General features: G+C 42.4%; 1 pseudogene; it reads left to right on the forward strand.

Annotated features, from left to right (window-relative positions):
- Positions 1 to 1,620: 1,620 nt before the first annotated feature.
- LOC141107737 (olfactomedin-4-like) overlaps positions 1,621 to 24,336 on the forward strand; it is a 28,513-nt pseudogene continuing 5,797 nt past the window's right edge.

Consider the following 24,336-nt stretch of genomic DNA (forward strand, 5'->3'; position numbering starts at 1 on the left):
CTTTTAGGCTAAAAAGTTCAATTTTGGTCTCATCTGACCAGAGCACATTCTTTCACATGTTTGCTGTGTCCCCCACATGGCTTCTTGCAAACTGCCAACGGGACTTCTTATGGCTTTCTTTCAACAATGACTTTCTTCTTGCTGATATTCCATAAAGGCCAGATTTGTTTAGCCTAATAGTTGTCCTGTGGACAGATTCTCCCACCTGAGCTGTGGATCTCTGCAGCTCCTCCAGAGTTACCATGGGGCTCTTGGCTGCTTCTCTGATGAATGCTCTCCTTGCCCGGCCTGTCAGTTTAGGTGGACGGCCATGTCTTGGTAGGTTTGCAGTTGTGCCATACTGATGATGCATTGAACAGTGCTCCATGAGATGTTCAAAGTTTGGGATATTTTTTATAACATAACCCTGCTTTAAACTTCTCCACAACTTTATCCCTGACTTTTCTGGTGTGTTCCTTGGCCTTCATGATGCTGTTTGTTTACTAAGGTTCTCTAACAAACCTCTGAGGGCTTCACAGAATGGCTGTATTGATACTGAGATTAAATTACACACAGGTGGACTCTATTCACTAATTAGGTGACTTCTGAAGTCAATTGGATCCACTAGATTTTAGTTAGGGGTATCAAAGTAAAGAGGGCTGAATACAAATGCACGCCACACTTTTCAGATATTTATTTGTAAAAAATTTTGAAAAACATTTATCGTTTTCCTTCCACTTCACAATTATGTGCCACTTTGTGTTGGTCTATCACATAAAATCCCAATAAAATACATTTACATTTTTGGTTGTAACATGACGAAATGTGGAAAATGTCATACGTATTTGTATGCATTAAATAAGTATTTGTATTTGGGCAGTAGTTGAATAAGGGGCCAAAAAACTGATCTTGCACAGGTTACTTGTCCAATTGCCTGCATTGCCGAACTTTGCGTTCAAAAGATTTTGTTGAAATATCTTTCAACATTCTGCACACTTAAGGTGTGTCAGATGCATGGTCCCCTGCTGTGTGGTTTGGTTCCTTCTGCTGGCCCATGTTTCCTGTAGTAATTTATTGGCTGGTAGAAGAAACCACATAGCACAGCAGGGAACACCAACATTCCACACTGCCAACAGTGTCAAATACAGAAAGTCTTAGAGCAAGCTTCACCCGAGCCAAGTTTGGTGGTATAGGCAGCAGGGCAAGTAAATAATAAAGGTTTGCTTAGAATCGAGACCTGTATTTCATGTTTTAAAGATAGCGAAAGAGCCACTAAAATTGCCTGTAGGCATTAGGTGGCCATTGGGATGCCTTTAGACCTGCAACTTAACATGCTAGGGGGGGGAATAGACTGGTGGAGCTGGACTCAGTAATTCCTATTCCACCCAAATAAGGAGAGTGCTAGAAGAGTCTGCTGGAGGTAAATTTGCAAATCTAACAAAAAGATAGTTATGTTCCTTTATCTCTGAAGGTTTGACAGTATTTTACACAATTATCAGAATGTTATATGTAGATGACAATAACCCTGCAATTTGTCCATTTTCTAATCGAAATCGATACATTTTTATAACTTTGTTATCATTTACAGTTTTTCACATCCTACTCTTGTTAATGAATAACAGTGGGAAATAGGCGGAAAACATGTCCCTTTAGGTATATATAGTGGGAGAGCAGAAGCTCATCAGTACAGAAGACCAGAGAGGCACCATGTACACCTTCTTCATTCTTCTGCTCACCATCTGGCGGGCTCAAGCTGTCACTTTGGTAAGTCCTAACAGAGATTAAACTATATTAACCACTGTCATAATTTTAGGGAAAGGTTTTTTGCAAAAGCATTGTATTATTTTCTTTATTCTTTAGGAAACACAAACGGCAGTTCATATGCAAAATGTGCAGCCAATGTAATCGATTTTCATCTTAAATTTTTTCTCAGTAAACATATTTAAGGAAGGACTGTAGCCTTGCATTTAATAAAACTATGTGCTGCAAAACTTAAAGCTGAATTCCAGGCAAACAGCTAAATGGAAAAATGAAATATTTAGAAAGGAACAGTTTTACCTGTCAAAGGATTTGTATTTCTGTCCACTCAGTCCTGAGATTTACACAGCTCTGAAACACAGCACTGCTCTATCTGACAAGGCAAAAGACCTGCTTTTTCTCTCCTAAAGTTTATGATCACTTACAGGTCTTGTCCCTCATGTAGGCTGTGGCTGATTTCATCATAGCGGGATGAGAAGAACGGCAGAGGGCAAGCCTGTAGTTTGTCAATCAGCAGCTGGCCATACCAAGCACTACTGCATTGGCAGAACTGACTATGCTGCTGAATCCCTTCCACTTGGGCTGCAGTGTCTGGGAGGGGAAGCATGTGAGACAAAAATGAAGGAAGATTTAATTGACTCAAGAGATCTGTTTTCAATTTATGGGGCTGTCACACAAAAGCCTTTAGATATATTTTAGGAGTTGGCATACACGGGCATTTGTGCTTTTCTCTTACATCAATTTGTGAATCTTTTTTCATAGCTATGGAAGGCAATATCAGAATTTTTCATTGCAGTATATTGCTTTTGTTTTTTTTCCTTCCTACAAAGTCTATACAAAGGTATCTCAGAGTCATATTATAATTTGAAGGCAAATGTACCTTTAATTTATCGGAAATGTTACCATTTGTCTGTGCTTGATTTACTTCTAATCCTAAAGCGCCTTTACACTATCATGTACATCCACTAATTATTGCAATTAAAAATTCCTGTATATCGACAGCATTAGAAAATATTTCAAGATGAATGAAATAATTCTCTGGCTATAGTGTTCAGCTGGTTAGATACATTCTGTATCAGAGCTCATGTAACCTTTTCAGGTATTTTTTCTTGCCCCTTTCAATTGGTCTCCTTACAAACACACACTAAAAGGCATAAGTGCTCTTTTTCTGCCTAGGGTAACAGTGAAAAGCGCCTGCTTTATTCTTGATCCCTCGACAGCCACCACTCACCTCTTTGCTATGGCTTGTGGAAGGATCCCCCGACGTCTTCACTTACAATGCCAGACTGATGGTCCTGCATTGTATGTGATGATGGCTCAGCTGTGACCGCCAGCTAAAGTGCTGAAGAGCAGAGGCTGTGGGGGATCGGTTGCATGGAAGGAGAAGCCCGTAGGATCGAGGATTAATATAGGTAGATGTACTTTTTACTGGTACTTGTAATTTCCCTGGATTTCACCTTTACATTTAGTTGGAACATGTTCTACTGTAAACCATTTATTCTCTCATCTCTATGCATTTTGACTGCACTGAAAATACATGACAAAGCATCTGGTGTGAACTAAAAGGCAATACCAGTGTATTTAATATATTGTTGTAGTTAGTTGAGATAGAAATATTTTATTACTTTTTGTGTTTATCTGTCAGAGCAATGTATGGATTAGTAATGTGTATGTTTGTCTTTTACAAGACGCAGAGTTTGATCTCTGAATCTGGATCTGGATTCCTGGATGAGAATGGAGTCTGTTACTGCACCATCAACCTCCCAGATACCACCTTCCCGGCTGACCGCTTTGAGAAGCTGGAGATATCAAACCGTAACCTGACAATCACTGTGGAGAAGGAAATTACTAAGGTATGAATACCATATCTGCTATATATAAGGAGAGACTATAGATTAAACACCTCAATACAGGGCACTTACAACCCCTTCCTGCCCAGGCCATTTATCAGCTTTCAGCGCTGTCACAATTTGAATGACAATTGCGCGGTCATGCTACACTGTAACCATGTACATTTTTTATCATTTTCTTCTCACAAATAGAGCTTTCTTTTGGTGGTATTTAATCACTCCTGGGTTTTTTATTTTTTCTAAAAAAAAAAAAGACCAAAAATTTTGAAAAAAAAAGTTTTTCTTAGTTTCTGTCAGTAAATTTTGTAAATAAGTAATTTTTCTCCTTCACCGATGGGCGCTGATGAGGCAGCACTGATGGGCACTGATAAGCTGCACTGATGGGCACTGATGAGGTGGCACTTATGGGCACTGATTAGGTGGCACTGATGATGAGGCACGAATATGCTGCACTTATGGGCACTGATAGGTGGCACTGATATGTGGCACTGATGAGCACTGATAGGCGGCACTGATGGGTGGCACTGGTGGGCACTGAGCACAGATAGGCGGCACTGATGCGCACAGATAGGGGGCACTGGTGGGCACGGATTGGCGGCACGGACGGGTGGCATGGATGGGCGGCACAGATGGGCGGCACTGATGGGCATTGATGGGTGGCATTTATGGGTGGCATTGATGAGCAGCAGTGATGAGCATTGATGGGCAGCAGTGATGGGCTTTTATGGGCAGCACTGATAGCCAGTACTGACTGGCATCACTAATGGCCACTGATTGCTGGCACTTGTGGGCACTGATTGCTGGCACTTGTGGGCACAGATTGGTGGCAATTGTGGGCACTGGTTGGCACTGATTGCTAGCAGTGGTGGGCACACAGTTCTGGCACTGATGGGCACTTCATTGTAATCAGGGCACTGATGATCAGTGCCCTGATTACATCCCTAGCTGTCCCCTGTGAGGAGATGCTGCTGATCGGCTCTCCTCAGACTCTGTCAGTGTGAGGCGAGGAGCGCCGATTAAAGGCATCTCAGTGTTTACATGTGACCGGCTGTGATTGGACACAGCCGATCGCATGGTTAAAGAGCCGCGGCCACGATCACCGCGATGCGCGCCCCCGGAGGTGCGCGAGTGTGGTCGCTCTGGAAGGCCATCATATGACGTCCACCCAGAACGAGAGCCGCACCGCCCAGCCATCATTTGACGGCGGGCGGGAAGTGGTTAACATACCTCATAACAAAAAGAAAAAGAAGATATCCCCCGTGGGGCTTTAAAGCAGCAAAAAATTATGAAAATAATAAGTTGTTACTTGAAAGGGTTTTTTAATTAGTGGGACTTAACCGTAATGGTTAAAATAAGAGCTGTGCTACAGGAGATAACACAAATGAAGCTGGCACGAGTTTATCTTTATCTTCTTTTTCTTTTTGACATTAATCGGGGTGTGCAGCACTCTATATCTTCTCAGTATGTGTCTCTCCCCTTTTCTCACATACCTCATAACTTTCTGAGATGAGAAACGACACACCCCTACAATGCACCATGCCCTGAAGAATTGTTATGCAAAAAATTATTGGTTAACCCACAAGTGATTATTTTCACCACTGATTTTTCTTTATGCCAGCATTTAAAATGAAAATTTGCAGTAATTTAGTATTTGGATATACAGTAAGGTTTGCAACAATATAACACTTCTAGCACATTTATTTATAAAGCTCTATACATCAGACCAAAAGGAGGGACACATGAGGAGGAAAGAGGGACAGGGGGACGTGGTTCCAAAAGTGGGACAGTCCCTCCAAAATCAGAGACAGTTGGGAGATATGGATTAGCAACTCTAGAAAGTCCACAGGAATTCATAGAGGACATTTTCAGCCTAATTCTTATTTATGTAACTTTAAAGAATTTTCAAAAAGCATATATTATTGTTTGTCCGAATACAATTTTGATGAGAATTTAACATGTTTTTCTTTTACATTCAGTACATCATATACAAGCTTATAGATTCTCCATGTAGGAGTTTCATGCTAAATAACTGCTGGGTGAAAAGTGACTTACAGAATAAGCTACGTAGACAATAAAACATTTTCCAAAATTCATGAAGCTACATGAGACATCTTAACAATAATCACACAATACTTTTCGCAAGAACAGAAACTCATATTTAAAACATTTAATTCACATACCAAAAGAATGCATAGGATTTTTTGCATGAAAAAATTATTTATTTGTTGTGTATCAGCGTTCTATTTCTTTAAGCATTGTTTTAGCTCCTTCTAAAATGGCTCTAGTCTTCGCTCTCTTCAATAGATGCCTCACAGAATCTCTCTCTATGCATAGTTACATAGTTAGTCAGGCTGAAAAAAGATATTAGTCCATCCAGTAAGTTCAACCAATACAGCATCACCAATCAGGTTCAAAATTTCATGGAAGGTTTGAATGTAATTGGTGGCCATGAGGCTTTCTGCCTAGACTATGCAGGAGGGGGGTACAATTATTTTTTCAAAGACATAAAGGAAGCTAAATTGAACATAGGTAAAATCAATGTTCTACTTATTGTCATGATCTTGGTTTGAAATTCGTTTCTTCAGTATTCTTAGTCACTGATCAAGATCATTACGGATGTAAGGTGCGTATACATATTTCTGGGTAATTCTTCCTACAATCTGGATAAAGGGTGCCAGCTGTTGGGTGAAGGTGGCATTGTGCAGAGACTGAAAAGAAACTTATTCTAAGGTGTGGAGAGACCTTGAGGCCACCATGTGACCATGAACTGGTCTCCTCTTTCTGGGGAGAACCCAGCTGTTGGACAGGTACTCTTGACATCTGAAGAGAGAGATCTTCAAAGATTTTATTTAGCATCAATAGTAGATTGCAAGACCAACTAGACACCAGCTGATGTGACAAGCTTGTGCCTGATCCAGTAAGATATGTTAACAGCACACACTACAAGCGCCCAGTAAATAACTTTGCACTTTATCTCAATATTGTGGGTGTGCTGATGACATAACTTATCCATGTACTATACCAAGACTACCTGGGAGACGTTGCAGCACCCTGACCAGGGTCAATGCCAGTATGGTATAAGTTAATGTCTTGTTACTCTGCCTTGATTGGGTATTAGTACAGTTTAAAATAAAGCAAAGAGATGACTTTGTTTTTAATTCAGCAGAGCCATAAAAGTACTTGTGCAGGTAGGATGTGAAGTGTAAGTGAGCGTGGTCAGGGAATTGGAAGAGGACCAGAGTACAGTGTCAGATTGCCACCATAAATTCTAAGGTGGCTGCATTAAGTGGATGATGTCTCTCTCATCTCTGGCACCCGAGAAAGTAGTAATGAATGGGAAAAAGAAGGCAAGAGACCTCCAGTGAGATGCTGAGACCAATGTGTAAAGGAAGAGGGGCACTGGCTATTTGTGACTCTGAAGCTTCTGGTTTGGACTCTGAAGTGATCAGACAAAGTTGTGAATATACTGAAGCTTAAAGCTTTGATTTTATTTTTATAAAAATAACAAACATGTCTAGACTTACCAGCTCTGTGCAATGGTTTTTGCACAGTGCAGCCCCAATCCTCTTCTTCTGGAGTCCCCCACGGGTGCTTAAGGCTCCTCCTCGACCTTCCATGGGGGCACCCATGCGTGCTTGCCTCTGAGTCCCCGCTGCTGTGTCCACTGCCCCCAGCTCCCATGTCACAGCTTTTTATTGACCGTAGCAGGAGCCAATGGTTCCTGCTGCTATCAATCTTTCCAATGAGGAGAGCGACAGCAACTGGAGCATGCATAGAATGCATTAAGGTGAAAAACTATGAGACTTTACAACCACTTAAAATGTTTGTGATGATTCCATTCACTGCATCTAAGGCTCTTTGAGGTCAGCCCCTGCCGGCCATCTCTTACAGCCACTGCCTTTCCTTATCTGCATACTTGCTCCACTTAGGTGATTTAAAGTAATGAAGAGGCAGCCAGACAATAAGGATTTTGAGAAAAGTTCAGCAATGGCAGGCTCCATAATACCTCCATAATGCTCACATTACAAGAGGCAGTGTTATTTTTCCATCTGATCACTGAGCAGGATCCTGGCTCTAGGAAAGAAATTGTGACTCCTCACAATTCTACTTTTATCTCAAATATCTTCAGTCCTGATAAATTCCTAAAGCTTTACCTTTTTTAGTCACCTAAATATAGAAGTCCCATCTAGGAGCAGATACTACAAGGTCCCTCCTATCCTCCTATGACATTTACTCATCAATATTTCCTCCTCCAAAGCACTCTTATTATACAGGGCGAAACCTGAAATACGTAAACTTAGCTTCCTAGAAGAGGTGATCCCTAGATTTAGGTGGTGTGGCATTTTGACTGAATCTCATACATTTGGATATCCAGAACAAAATTAAAATGTCAGTGTTATTTTTTGGTTTGCCAATATAGGTGCTAGTGACCTCCAAAGGACCAGTCAGAGACTATAGAAAAAATCTCCTCTTATATAGAAATAGATTGTTGCTTAAAGGAAAAGTGTAGTAAAAATAGAGTGTGGGAGGTATAGCATCAGCAATTTAAAGTGGTGAACTGCAATGAGCAACATTGCAGGTTGTCAAGGCTGTTGCCGCCTGCCAGGGCCAAACTTTGAGCAAATTCTTATGCCCCGTACACACGATCGGACTTTCAGACAACAAAACCGTGGATTTTTTCCGAAGGATGTTGGCTCAAACTTGTCTTGCATACACACGGTCACACAAATGTTGGCCCAAAATTCCGAACGTGAGAACGCGGTAAGGTACAACACGTACCACGAGCCGAGAAAAAGGAAGTTCAATAGCCAGTGCGGCGCCTTCTGCTTGATTCAGAACATGCGTGAACTTTTGTGCTATGGACTTGTGTACACACTTCTGGAAATTTGAGAACCTGCTCTCAAACATTTGTTGGTGGAAAGTCTGACAGCAAATGTTCTATGTAGCATACACATGGTCGGACTTTCCGGCTATAAGCTCACATCCAACATTTGTTATCGGAAAGTCCGATCGTGTGTACGTGGCATTACTATTTCTGGTACAGTTCTTGGAATGAGTGGCTCATGCTGTTTGTGTGCCTATACCTTATTTGCTAGTTACTTTACTGCCCCCTGCTAGGCCTAGACTGTGAGTGATATCTTATTATCTCTGGTAAAATTTCTGACATTGAAAGTGGCTGAAACTATTTATTATACTGCTTCTGGCCATATTCCCACTGTCTGTTGTCAGAGCTTGCCAAAGCTTCTAAGCAGCCAAAAAAACATTGGTATACATTATTTCCAGGGATGCTATGATCTGCTTTTTGCCAATTTTTAAATTTTTTTACAACATCATCTTGTGAGGCAGCTGTCAGGGACTTCCCAGACCAATTTGCACAATTCAACGTCATTTGTTGCTCTGTATTGCACCCTTTTTGAAACCTGGTTCCTAATGATATCAGTGGGACTTACGCTTTGGAAGTTCAAATTTTCAGAGGCTTGCAATTTATTAACTTTTTCCCATCCGCGCTATAGCCAAATGATGGCTATAGCGCGGACCTACAATGCCAGGAAGCCGTTATTAGATGTCCTCCCCTTTGCACGCTGTGATCACCGAGTCATTGAGATCCCGGCCCCTTACCATGTGATCAACTGTCAGCCAATGACAGCTGATCACCTGATATAAACAGAAGATTTGTAAACAGCATGAGGAGAAGAAAAAGCCGATCCCCTGCTTCTGTGTAAGGGACATCGGTCCCGAAAAGGAAGAGGCACAGCTGCCTCATCTGTGCCACCCAGTACCACCTGCCAGTGCCACCTGCCAGTGCCCACACAGTGCATATCAGTGCCCACCAGTGTAAATCAGTGCCATCAATCAGTGCCAACTATCAATGCCCAGGAATGTCACCTACCAATGCTCATCAGTGGTGCCAATAAATGCCTCATCAGTGCCACCTAGCAGTGCTGCCTATCAGTGTCACCTACCAGTGCTCATCACTGCCACCCAGTTAAAGTTGCCTCCCAGGCCAAAGGTTCTCAGTCCTCCCTTAAAGAAAAGTAGGTACAAAGCTTTTTTGGCTTACTTCTCCTGTTACCCATTTTCAGCTGACAACGAGCTAAAGCCTGAACTCTGGAAAGATTCCAACCATATTGTCAGGATCTGCCCAGATGCCTGATCGGCAACTGGCTCAGCTTCTCAGCATGCCATCGATAGCTTGACCCAGCTGCTCTTGCCCCTCCACAGCCTGGTGCTCCAGTGAGCCTTGGAGGGGCAGAGCAGAAAGACTTGACTGACAGTCATTGCTTTCTGCTCACTGAAGGCTAAGAACTGAGCCATTAGCGGTCTTTTTATTGCTCAGTTCTCAGTCTTAGAAGTGGCAAGGAACATATGCAGCATCGTACCAATGCTGCATCCACCTAGATAAGTATACAGTAATTTTTTTTTTTAAATCCCAAACTACTCTTTGAAAATACCACAGGAGATTGATTATCATCATGGCTGCAGTAAGGTGAATTCAGACTTTAGCACCTAAAAAAAAAATCACATCAACCAATTCATAATGTTATTGACGAGACTGCAGGAGGACCATAGAGAGTTGCATTCTCCAACTTGCAGACCACATACTAATTCCAGGAATGAAGTGTAAAGTGCATCAGCCAAAACTTTTAGGCTTCATGCACACTGTATGATATTGATGCTTTTTTCTCCTACAGGGGTTTAGCAGCCGCAAAAAAGTGTCAAAAAGCTGTTTTTTGCATGTGCGTTAATGTGCCTTCCTATGTCTGGCATTAATACATTCTATTGGCAAGAATCCTGGCCATTCCAATGCATTAATGCAGGAATGTGACTGGATTTAACACACGTTAAGGTACTTTTGAGTGTTTTTTTATGCTCAAAAGCTCCTACCCTGAATGCACAAGTGATAGGGTTTTCTGCCTTTAAATTTCTGCCACTAAATCCTAAAAATGCATATTGTGTGCATGGATACATAGGCTAACATAGAGGGGAGTTTAAAGACACAGAAAATAAAAAGCTCAAACACCTGTAAAAGAAGCATTTTTGGGCTGCAGTGTACAAGAGCCCTTAAAGAAGAAGTATGTTTTTTTTGTTGCTAAGCTAAGAGGCTGAGACTGCCATCAGTCCAGGCAGCTGGCGGATCCAGACTTCCTAACACGGGATGGCGCGGTGCCTGGACTGATCTTGGTGACATCAACCTAGAGCAGACTTCAGCCCGCTCTCTGCTGAAAACGGGTCACAGGAGTGTAAGATGAATTGCACTCCTGTGACCTATAGGAGAAGCCCAGCTAAACAAACTAAGGCTGGACTTCTCCTTTAATTTTGTTCTAGTAAAAGTGAGAAAGGTTTAAATATGTTAGATTTTTATTGATGTGTGTTTTGTGGGAGATTTATTCTCACTTCCTGTTAAAGGGGGCCATAGAAAACAACCTAATGAGAAATTTCCACCCTTCCCCACTCTATCCAAATCTTATTAAATAGTTATTGTTAGGTATTAATTATTTCCTACGTTATCAACAATTAAGAAAAGTTTGTTTTCAGATATATTTTCAGCAGACCATAAGGTATACTGACAGTAATACATACAGGTGTGATATCTCTGTACAGATCTACATCTATCAGAGTACATTGACTGTGTACATAGAGCAGCTGAAGAACCTGACCAAACGTGTGGAGATCATGGAGAACGGAGGTCTTTCCTATACTGAGCTGGAGTTTGAGCTCATCAAGTTGGAGAGCAAAGAGATGGAGATCCTCATAGTGCAGCTGAAAGAGTCATTTAATGGCTCCAGTGTCATCATAGAGACTCTCTACCAGGAGGTAAGACAAAACTATGTATTCTCACCAGTGGTGGGCCATCAGAGCAGGCCTAAACTACCAGAATCATTGATCTATGTAATATATTATATTATAATATATTTTTTCCATGAATGTGTATTCAATCATTCCCAATAGTCTATTCTCTTCATTACTTTTCTCTTGGTTGCACTGCTATTAGTAGTGTATGTTTATGTTAGAGCTTTTATACAATTATATTTCAGCCATGATAGCCATCATGTGTTGCCAGGGTCAAATAAATCTGCCTTGAGGTACAGTACTGGTGCCTGTAGCTTACAGTAAATGACAATGAAACATTAGCTTTAACCAATCAGATTTTTAGTTGGCGACTTTGGGACCATCTAGCAGGTGTACAATAACTTATGCCAGAAATATGAATGGACAGATTTAACATTCATCTTTAGCCTCCATGGAAATAGAAAAGTTATTAGAGTAAATTAAACACACAAAACGCACATTGAACTCTTTTTGAGGGAACGAAAAAAAGAAAGATGGATTTTGTGTACAAATAATAAGTAGTTTTGGTGAGTATAATGCATTTTATTTACATTTTTTTAATATAGTCAACCCTACCTAATGCAGGCCCTGCTTTTCTGTCTCCCGTTTTTTTTTTGTGCTGAATTTTTAAGGGTGCTTGTCCCTTTAAAGAAATAAAGAACTAAAAAAAAATGTGTGATTAAATGGCACAATAAAAACACCAAATATCACCAATTACAATAAAACCATAGTGATTGTGCATAAATAATCTGTGCATAAATAATTCAATAATTCGATTGCAAAGATTAAGTGATTAAGAACCAGTCCCAGTATTAAAGTCCAAAAATTGTGAAGCAATAGGGAAATAACCCAAGGAATCCCTCTAGTAACAAATATAGTGAAAAAGTTTATTGCCCAGTGCAGGAAAACGACTCAGGTGCTACGATGCTGAGATAGGGCAATCATTAAAGGCAGTTTACTGAACTCATAGATCTCAACACTGAAGCTATAAAAGCGCTTGCAAAAATGTGTCCTCCAGCCAGGTTAGACTACCATCCATCCACTATGGATCAAACCCCAGAGCTCCATATCAAAATCAGTTCACAGCCACAGTTATCAATTATGGAGATAGAAAAAAGTGAAGCTTCATGGTGCAGTAAACCTCTATAACATTTATTAGTTGGACAATTGCACTAACAGTTCAGCAGTAGGAATGTAACAATGTATCAAACACAATACAGGCTTCCAGCACCGCTGCGGGTCCCGGCAGTGTTTATACCCTATAATGTCACCTAATGAGCTCCACCTGACATGTTTCTCCCGAAAGGGCGTCTTCATATTTCCTGCCCTTTTTTATAACTATTTTATAGGTCATCACTGAAGACCTAGATGTGAAATGCACTGCCCACCACTGATTCTCACAGTAGTATAATGTAGTAGTAATAGTATAATAATGCAAAACAAAAGTGGAAAGTGCTGCGCTAATCCAGTGTGATATGTTTGTGTAACAGTGTTTATTTAAGAAAATTAAATCAACAAATGAAAAAATGGGGTGTACAGGTGCTATGTCTGTGTGCACAGTATCCTGTATTTATACACTAAATCTGAGTGAAAAAAACCCAATCCTATATGCTGTTGAACCTGTAGAAGGGATGCAAAAGTGCTCTGTGTGTAGGGAACCAATGCGAATAGTTCTCATACACATCTAGTAACTTGTGCAAATAAACCCTTAAAGTGCTGTCGTGCCTGTGCAAAAAGGGGTATTAGAATAGAAAAGTGAAAAAAGGTATGCGGGTACTGTGTTTGTATGCACAGTATCCTGTGAAGAAAGTATATAGATATATAACACAATTCCTTATGAAATGGAGTGTACGAGTGCTACGTCTGTGTGCACAGTATCCTGTATATACACTAAATCTGAGTGGAAAGAACAGAAGACAAAAAACAAATCCTATATTACGTTGAACCTATGAAAAGGATGCGACAGTGCACTGTGTGTGGGGAACCAATGCAAATGGTTCTCATACACACCTAATAACTTGTGCAAATACACTCTTAAAGTGCTGTCGTGCCTGTGCAAGGAGAAAATTCCGGATGAAAACGAAAAAAAAAAAAAAAAAAAAAAAAAAGGTATGCGGGTACTGTGTTTGTATGCACAGTATCCTGTGGAAAAAGTATATAAATATATAACACGATTCTTTATGTCAGATTTTTTCTCTATAAGGGTTGTGACAGCACAGTAGGTGCAAAACAAATGAAAAAACCTTAAGGTGCTGTTATATCTCTGCAGCCCATAGAGATAGAATAATCATATACATATAGTAACAGCAATCAGGATAATAAATAATATCCACATAACATGTGCAAACTTCACTCTGTGGGCGATATAAAAGTGCAAACTTATGCAGAAACCATGATTCGTAAAAGACTTTGTGCAGCCTGTATAAGATAATGTGCAAAAACTTATAAATGTGACAAACAGGTGGGGGGTGTTTCTCTATAACACACAGATAATTAGTAATAATCCAAATAATTATTGCAACATGTAGTCCAGAACCAAGTCTTTTAGGATATAATAAAAATGCCGGTGCAAGCTTCAAATGCAATGTTTTGTGATCCCTTTGGCAATCCAATTGTGCAGCTAAAAAATCGGGTGGGGTGCCGAAAGGGAGAGGGTGTATATATCCTTTTCGTGCTCAAACACACACAAGTGAAGGGTGGCCCCTTACCTTGCGGCAAAAGGACAACCGCATAGAAGGTATATGGAGGAGATGGTCTCTCTTTGGGGTCCCTGGACCGGAGCCGGTGGTCCCTGTGTCTCAATCCCTCAGTACCAGCATCAACAGTAGCAGAGTCAACATAAGGGAGAATAAGAAGGGTACCAGATAGTGTAGTATTTCAAACCAATCGCTGTTTTTATTAAAGTTAAAAGCATGTACTCACATGCAGTAGATGCATAACACATAAAAATCCTACGAGCGGCGAGCTCGTCAATCCAAAGCTGTATCAGTGCCATCCGGCAGTGTTTATACCCAATAATGTCACCTAATCAGCTCCACCTGACATGTTTCTCCCGAAAGGGCGTCTTCATATTTCCTGCCCTATTTTATAACTATTTTATAGGTCATCACTGAAGACCTAGATGTGAAATGCACTGCCCACCACTGATTCTCACAGTAGTATAATGTAGTAGTAGTAGTATAATAATGACCTTTTACTTTTCTTAAATTGTGCAATTCAGGAAATGCAATGCTACCTTAGTGCTTAAAGAGAGCCTGTTCTCAGATCTTTTAATTCAACAAAAATCATTCATCCCACATATGTGCATTTAACATATCTTATGCCTGTTATTTTAAAGTGCAAATATAAATTGTGCAGACATCCAAAAGCCCCAAGATTGCTGCTGAGTGCCACCATCTTGGATGTGATGTCAGCAACCCCAGCTGACTCAGACAGGGCCACTATTAGAAATTGTTGGGCCCCATACAGCCTGCCTGACAGGCTATATAGTGCCCTCTCTGTCCCCTTCCCCTGCTGCTGAACTGGTTGGGCCAGAGGAACTTTTAATTAAGTGCTAGGAACCACAGACCCAGGAGTTACTGTGCATGTGCTCAAATGTATTTGAAGAGTCCTCTCTCTGCCCCCAGGACCCCTGCTGAACTGATAGGGCCTGGCCACATACAGAAGGACCAGCTCTCTACCCTTCTATCCCTGGACTCAGAACTGTTGATCAAGTGACACTCTATATTCCCCTATGCTCCTTCCCTGACTGCTACATACAAGTTTATGTAGGGAGGTAAGGGGAGGAGCAGTGAAGGGCAGAGGAGGTGGACCAGCACAGAACGTATTCCCAGAGAAGGAGAGTGCTATGACCAAGGAGGGAGGGGCTGTGCCAACGAATTTTACCCCCGGGGTTAATTTTCACCCCATTCTTACCTGGTTTGCTGGGCAGAACTATAATAGCATACTCACCCACCCAGCAAATCCAGCCCAGTCCAGCTACAACCCGGGTCCTGCACCATCGTCTTGTTTGTGAGGCTAGCTGTCTCTTCCAGGTCCTAACATCTGGCTCTCTGCTGATGCTGATGATGATTATGCATGAGACCTGTGCTATACATAGCCCCATAGACCCTGGGATTCAGGATGTGGCTATCTCTGGAAAGTTTCAGATGAGGGAACATCATTCGAAAAAGCCAGAAGCACTGTGCTGCCCTCCACTGAAAATACTGGATATATTCCAACCAAAAAAAAGATAATTTGAATAAAGAGATCCCCCACCCCTTTTTCCCTATTCCTCCCTTTTATTTCCTCCTTATATCCTCACACCCCTTTCTAACAAAATTACTATGGTTTATATCATATGCTGAATAATTTGGTGTTCTAAGTTTGAGATTTTTTTCTTGTTCAAAGATGTTATTGAGATTTTTATGAAAACAGAATCATAACAGCTGTTACCCATATACCCAGTGACTGGCCTCAGGTGATACACAGAGATTAAATAAATCCTCCTACATAAGTTGTATATGTTTATCTGCAGCTGTTTGTCCACTACATCCAATCAAAGTGCAGAATTTACACAGGATCCCTCAGCTCCAAAAAACAGGGGGGCGGGGAGCTGACGTTACATCAGTGAGGAGAGCTCTGAGACCTGATTGGAGGAAAGGGACACACCCCCTACACACTGCTCACAGGAACAGAGCTGAGGCTGTCAATTACAGGCTGTGTCCTCCCCATGTTCCCCCCCTATGTTCAGTTTCAGAACTGTTCTACCAGCTTGTCTGTATTTTCTTTGTAGATCCGTAACATTTCCATCATAGTGAACCAGTTGGAAATCTATGATAAGAACAACGTGCTGGTGATCAGACGGGAGATTGAGGCTCTGAAGAAACGCCTGGAGGATTGTGAGAAGAACAATACAAAACCAAGCTATCCTTCCCTTCCTTCACCTGATATTGGTAGGTTAAAAGAAAGACCTAACTGAAAGGATAAGTCCACCCTAAAACTAAAATCCCTGCATCTACAGACATCCACAAATAATCTAACACTAACCTACCTAGCCCTGTAAAGAAGAAATCAGTATACATACCTTTTTTGAAGCTGATCCGATCCGGTCTTCAGTGGCAGAAGCTCTGCAGAGGACATAACCGACAACAGCTGTGAAATGAATGGGGAGGGACTTCACCCATAGACTTACTATGGGGCTTCCGCTGTCGGATGTGTCCTCTGCACCCGCCTACACAGAGAAGGCGCAGCTGACAGCTCAGCGTGGGATCGGGTAGGATCGGCAAAAAAGGTATGTATACTGATTTCTTCTTTACAGGGCTAGATAGGTTAGTCTTAGCTTGTGGGTGTCTGTAGGGATTTTAGTGTTAGGGTGGACTTCTACTTTAAGTTCACAAAAGTTATTTAGATTGTAAGTTCTAACAAGCAGGTACCTCTGATTCCTCTTGTATTGATTTGTGTTGTAACTAACTGTACTGTCTGCCTCTATTTTGCAAAGTGCTGCCCAAACTGTTGGCACTATATCGATCTTGTATAATAATAATATTTACCAAATTTAAAACAATATACAGCATCCATGGGCACTGCTCACATTTTTGCATTTTTGGTGCACTGTCTGCGAACCTGCCATGTGGGAAACTGCCTTTGCTGTTCTCTCCATATAAAACAAATCTAGGTACCCTGGCTATCATGCAGAAGCTCTGCTTTCAATATTTTGAGTCACTGCCCTGCAAAAATTATAAGGATAATGGGGGGGGGGGATTCCATAAAGCTGCTGCACCACTTTTCTGGCATAAATCCCTTGTTACTGTATTGCACCAAATTTATGAAGTATTTGTGACACTTTTGGTTTTGACAGCGACTTGTGCACCAAACTCAGGTAGTTCTTAAATGTGCCACTTTTACATTGTGTCTCATTGAATGCGCCAAATGTAAAAGTAGAGCTAATTAAGACCAACTCTCTTTTGGTGTACAGTGAGAAAACCTCTCTGTGACAGATTTTGTGAAAGTGTTTTGAGTGCATTCTAAAAGTGACACAGCACGAGCCTAATTCAAGTACAAGTTCTAGACAGAAAAAAAGGACGAGGATTCCCCACTACAGGGCTTTTAAGGCCTAAGTATACCAAAATACAGGATTCTTATGTTAAAAATAATAGTAGTACAAATTTTATTGAAAACAATGTTAGGAAGAATACGACTAATCTTCATACAGCATGAACAGTAAAAACAAGGTATACAAGAACAGTACTGTACACTGTCAATACATAAAAACCATACATACAGGGTATGCTTCTGAAAAGAAAGCTTTCTTTCTGGAACCAGACCCTGTGTTCATGGCATATTACCATCTCTCTCTCCCTGGCTAGCACTGCTATGTGCTGACTATCTTTACAGATATTATCTCCGGGACTCCCGACCCAATGCCGGCCTGCGATTCTGGGTTGCCATTGTCAGGTTTTTCCCAGGCACTGATATTGGGTCATTTTCAGTGGCGGACGCTCATAAAGGGCGCAGGGGCGCTGCCCCCCTAATCCATGCGCCTGACCCCTAATCTCAATGCAGGACGCTGGATGCATGAATGTAAATTTATTTATTTTTTTAAGCATATGATTAGAGCCTGAGGCTCTATTTGGCTTCAAAAAGGGTGGGCTCGGGGCACAGAGCACTGCGCCCCAAGCCCACTCAGTTGTGTGACATTAGCAAATTAATACTCGCTAATGTCTTCCTGTTTCTCCTCACGGCCAATCAGGAAGTGAGTCCTGAGACCCAATTGGCCAGGAGTCCTAAGACCTGATTGGCCACAAGTTAAATCCTGATTGGCCGGGAGGACAAGTGACCGCCTGGACTCGGGTGGAGATGCAGGGGGAAAGCCGCCGAAGCCCTGACCTGGATTGGGGTAACTGGCGGGGGGGGCCTGGCAGGCAACAGACGAGCGAAGCAGTGATCGATCAATCGAGTGACAGGGTGAGGGGGAAGCTGCAATCGATCGACTGCCTGGGTGGATGGCTGGTTGAGTAGGGGCTGCGAGCCTCCCCCCTCCCAAGAAAGTTGAGCACCAGCCGCCACTGGTCATTTTGCCTCCCCCTGGTTTTTGGATGGACGCTGCTGCAAGTTTTTTTAATCTTTTGGCAGTCATCACTTGTATACTGAACAGTATATCTCTCCTTGGTTCCGATCTGCTTTATACACTGTGATATTTCGGGGTTGTTTAGCTCAAGTGTGGTACGCGCTAGCGAGAACAATCCATGCCAGAAATTCCATTTCAGGGCTTTTTGGCCCACTTTTATTAAGGAGACTTCAAAAAAACAAAATCAAATGTTTTTCCTCGCAGGGGGTTTTCACCGTCCATACAAATAATGATCAATTCAGCCTCCTGGCTTATACATACAGCAGTGCTGCTCAGGCCTTCCACTTCAGGCTCTAGTCTGTCTCCCTTGCCAATACTGTCCATACAGATAGCAGCCCCTCACGGCTCTGACCCTCAGACTTGGGTCTCTGACTTCCACTGTGCACACATGCACTCTCTAGCTACTCCAGTGCACACCTGCACTCTTTGGGTTCTCCGTTGCAAGCCTGGACTCCTTGGGAGGGTGGAGCCCAGAACCATGGTCCTGACTCTACTATCAGGCCCACACACACCTGAACAATCAGTGTGCCAGTGAGTCTCAAAACCCGGACCCAGGACTGGGGATTTCATCCCACCCGGACTAGGGATTTCATCCCACCCGGATCTCTAAGAAATCCCCGGGCTCCAGGTCCCAAAGTGAAACGCCAGTTTTCTCTGTATGTTATAAGCTCCCTGGAGTCCCTCAACCGGTCGGGTTGAGAATTCTGGGTACATACACTGGTGGGGTACCACACTACCATATACCCCCTCCCCCTGTTTCGACCCAGAGGGCGTAACACACCAGTCCAACCTCCTCACTTTGGCATGACCATGCAGGCTACTACCCACATGTGCCAAATCTTGTCCCATCAGGTGACTTTCTCCACGTCCCCCTGCTACATTTACTCGGGCTCTACAAAGACACTTCCATGCCTTTTTGCGTGCACGCTTCCAAAAGCGATGTCTTTCTATTTCCCTTGGACCTACACTAGCCACCTTGTCAGTGGGGAGTTTACTACTCTTGGTACCTTTTTGCACCCGAGGTTGATTTCTGAGATTTAAGGGTCCGATACCATTAAGGTTACCAAGGGTTCCCTCAATTTCCGATAGACCACCCCTTTTCCCTTTATTTATTTGGAAGGAATCAGATTTTTAAACACTTGTTTAGTGATAAGCGAGGGCTCTTTTATTGGGGTGACAGTGGTCCCTCTCTGCACTCTATATACGGGCACCCTCTTACTGTACAAACTTAGCGTCACTTGTTTCTTCATGTACACTGCATGCTTCATTTTGTCATGACATGTGAAGGACCTAATCCACTGTCACTTGAGCCACCTGTTGAACATAATATCTAACCCCTCAAAATCCCCTCACAAATGACATGACAAGATTTTGGAGTAAATGGCCTTGACGGCCTTTTATTAACAATTACCATAAAATTAAATAAATAACATTTTATAATAACTCTTAACCAACTTTTATGTACTTTTGGGGTCTTCGAGGGGAACACACACCTCTGGTCTCTGCGACAAACTTCTTTTAACTTTAGGCCTCCAGTCGCAAGCCCCCGGACACAGAGACAGTACTCAACTTCGCAGTGGCCTACCTTTTACCCCTTCCTGGTTAACCCCTCGTTAACTGTAAGGTACCTGATAACCCCATACCACAGATGGGTACCAACCATGTTAACTCCATACCACAGATGGGTACCAACCATGTTAACCCCATACCACAGATGCTTACCAACCATGTTATATGTGCATATAACATCCATATTCTCCTCCTCCAAAGACCCAACCACTGCCACAGCACGAAAGGGGTAAAACCTTACCCTTGCGTGCACCTCCACACCCTCAATGCTCGCTGTACGTCTTCCTGCAAACCTAGAGCCCAAAAATCGGTTCCCACTTCATTAAGTTACACCCCATCACTCCCAAGATACCTCCATGTATCCACCTCCAGCTCTCTATGACGTATAGCCACACCCCTGATCACAAACCTACCCACTTCCTATGTTTTCTTTCACTCTGGTCCTATCAACCTTTTTTTTAGCTGACCCAGCCCACCGCCAAGACTTCCTGCCCACGATATCTGACCAAACAATGGCCATCCCAGCTGAGCTACCTGTCTGGGGATGCCCAACTGCCTACCAGTCGGCCAAATATTAGCTCTTCTGGGCCCCCAGTAAACATATGAGTGACCCATGATCCAAACTAGGCCAGCTTCTCCACCTGTACACAAGAAAAAGACAGCACAAAACAGTAAATTCCCCCATAACTGAACACTAAAATAAAAGCCCCAAGAACCCATCTTTAGACTTAATTCTGCAACAAATGTGGGCGAATATAAAGCTCAAATCTGTCCGAGGCCCACCTACCAATGCGCTTAACTGCTTCATGACTGAGGTTGGCAATGCAAGCCTCTGTGGCTGTTCCTTTTCGGAAAGAATGGGAGGCGTAACTTTTTGGATCGTAGCCGGCCGCTGTCAAACATTTTCGAAATACGGCTATGAATTGGAACCTTGACAAGGACGACCCATCGCTATGTATCCAAAATGAGCCTGTGAACCCAGTACGCATGTCCTGGAAAGATTTCACCGCTCTCACCGAAAAAATGTGTGACTTCATAATCCGGAACACTTCCAGTCGCATACCCTTACCGGTCTAATTGGTTTTGACCTTCTTACCCACATTCTGACCGAATCTTGCAAATAACCCACATCCCCCACCAGCAGCCCCCCTTGAGACCGTTTCGAAGGGCTGACTAGCTCGCTTATCCGTAACGCCCCAAAGAAAGCCAGTGCGAAGGCCGCGTGGAATAGAGCACATTCATACTCTGAGCTGGAAATGTTGCCCAGCTGCGAAAATAGGCCGTGTACCATGTCAAATGAAACTGGGCGCCTTGTAATTTTTAAAAAAGGAAGGCCAAGCCTGCCAATTTCCAATCGATGGCGGCTGCCGAGATACCCCTCTCAAATCCTATGTTGATAAAATAGAGAACTGCGTGAGCTACCTCTCGACCCTCGGAGGCGATCCCAGGCCTGTGCAAGCATGCTAACCATTCCTGCCATATCTTGGAGTAGCCCGAAGTAGTAGTTGTCGTACTCAGAGCGTTGAATCCCCCGTGCTGCGATCCCAAGCCAATGTTCCACATCCAGTTGGGACAGGTGACCCCATGCTTCTCTGTGTCTGTTGCCAATTACCAGCACCTGTCCCACTAAACTGAGACAAAGCATCAGCCAAGGTGTAAACCCCTAGTAATGGTACAGCGTAAATGAAAGCGTTCAATTGCAAACATCGCAAAACCAAATGTCTCAACAGCCGGACCACCGGTATGGACATTGCTGACAAGCGGTTAACCAACTGGACCACCCCTAGGTCGTCACGATTGAGACGCACCTTTAAGTTCCGGGAGGATTCCCCCCACCTTTCCATTACTACTACAATCGGAAACAGTTCCAGGAGGACTGAGTTCTTCCATAACTCAGCCTCCCCCCATGCTGGGGGCCAAAAGGCAGCGCTCCATTTCTTCCCGAAAGAAAGCCCCATAGCCAGTGGAGCCTGCAGCTTCCGTGAACAATTCTAACTCGCCAATAATGATGGGCCCAGACCTACATGGAGCTTGCCCAGTGAACGAATCAGGAAGTCCTGCCACACCCGCAAGCAAAATTTTGCTTCCCAGCGATTGTAACTGACGCAACTGTAACTTGCGCCTTCCAATGGTCCCATGCACTTCTGTCTTGAGATTTTCCAGCTTGTCCGTCGGCAATCGGCAATCCATTCCCATCAAACCCACTTCAATTCCCAGGAAAACAATGGTATACGTGGGGCCCTCTGTTTTCGAGTGCTAGCGGGAAACCGAAATTCCACTATATGTTGCAATGTCCCCACCAAGACGGCGCAAATGTTGGCACTCCAAGGGGCCAATGCATAGGAAGTCATCCAGATAGACGTCCCATACTACCCATTCCAAAAAGGAACTGAACGTGTCGAAGAAAGCGCATGAGATGGAGCATCCCATCTGGAGACAAAGCTCCACCTAGTATGCCACATTCCATGTACTGCCCAGCAGACGGAAACTGTCTGGATGAACTGGCAAAGCCGGAAAGCTGATTCAATATCTGCTTTCGACATCAGTGACCCCTGCCCATAACGCTGAACCCATGATCTCGCTGCATCAAAAGAAGTATATGTTACCGCACACTTCTCCGGAGCAATGGAATCATTAACCGACCCACCCTTCGGAAAGGAAATATGGTAAATCAATTTGAACCTAGGACAAAAAAGAAGGCGATATTTGCGCTAACCGCTATAGATTAATAAATATATACAAAAATATATATGTGCACAAGTGATATGACTAAATAAAGCGTGATTAAATACTGTACCTCTATAGGTCAAATACCAAAATCTAAAACCAATATTAAGAAAGAAAAAGATGCGCAAAGAAACCGCTACAAATAACGATAAATATTGTGAACAGATTCTCTAAAACATAATAATGTGAAAAATTGAATGGTGCATCAAAAACAAATAGTCCATGTGATATAAAAAATAAATGAATAAAACTAAAAGTGAATTCATCAAAAACAGAAAATCCCAAAATGATTCTTCAAAATTTAGGAGATGTAAAAGTCCTTCACTTAATCTCAGAAAGCAGGACACATATTCATTCGAATCATCTGGAATACGGAGCATAAAATGCAATTACAAACTGCTTACCAGAGCTGTTGGATCTCAAATGATAGAGATCAGAAGCGCTTGTGCATTAGCCTGCCGGCAGGTAAACTCATAGTGATTGAAAGCAGAGAGGAATCCACCTGTTTATCCAGGAATCAGCAAGGAAAAAACTTCACTCTCCAGGACACTCTCATAAAAGCCAGGATCTGGGTATTCTCATGAAAGGAGGAATACAAAAGGGCTTCATGGTGCAGTATGTTCCAGCAAAAGTTATTTAAAAAACAAATCATACAAGAAAAAAGTCCATAAATTCAAGCAGGTAAGAAAAGTAGGTTTGAATCAGCCACGGTGTCTACCAGTCAGCTGTTCAGCGTGGTGATGTCTCAGGCTCATGCTCATGCTCATGCTCATGCTCATGCTCATGCTCCACCCGACATGTTTCCCCTTAACAGGCATCCACTAGGAACGGAGATCATGCCTGGACATCAGCACACCACATTTAAATACCGTTCAGGCAGGAGAGACACAGGAAGTAAGCATTTAGCCTGATACAACCTGTGTCACTGGCTTAATCATTAAAAATTAAACAGATTTAATATAAAATAATATAAAAACTATTCTTAGGACTAATGATAGGTATTTTAAACCTTAAGCACATAGAAGAAAACTAAAACAAATTTTAAAATGATAAAAAATAAATATATAGAAAAACATATGTACATACATATATAAAAAATATACATATATATTTCTCTCTGATTGTAATACATCTAAAATTAGGAAAGAGATACATATTCGATTTTGGGTTATTTTAAAAAACCTATTAGCACATTAGTAAATTAACATAAAAGAGGGGATCTCGTAAATAAATGAGGGATATTTCATGCAACACAAGCTCAACTATTATCTATGAAGCAGTTTGTATCCCATTCAATATTCAAGCCCCAAGGCCTGTAACACTGGAGGTCATATATCTATTTCGTCTCACGACGTGAAATATGTCTTTTAATATGTCTTTATGCGGAACATATTTTTCTATAGCTATGACTTGGAGAAGTGAACTATTTTGGTTATGATATAGACGAAAATGTTTAGACACGCTATGACCTATGAATCCTCTTTTAATATTGCCTATGTGTTCGCCTATTCTGAT

Source organism: Aquarana catesbeiana, linkage group LG09, assembly GCF_042186555.1.
Source record: "Aquarana catesbeiana isolate 2022-GZ linkage group LG09, ASM4218655v1, whole genome shotgun sequence".
Classification (NCBI taxonomy): domain Eukaryota; kingdom Metazoa; phylum Chordata; class Amphibia; order Anura; family Ranidae; genus Aquarana; species Aquarana catesbeiana.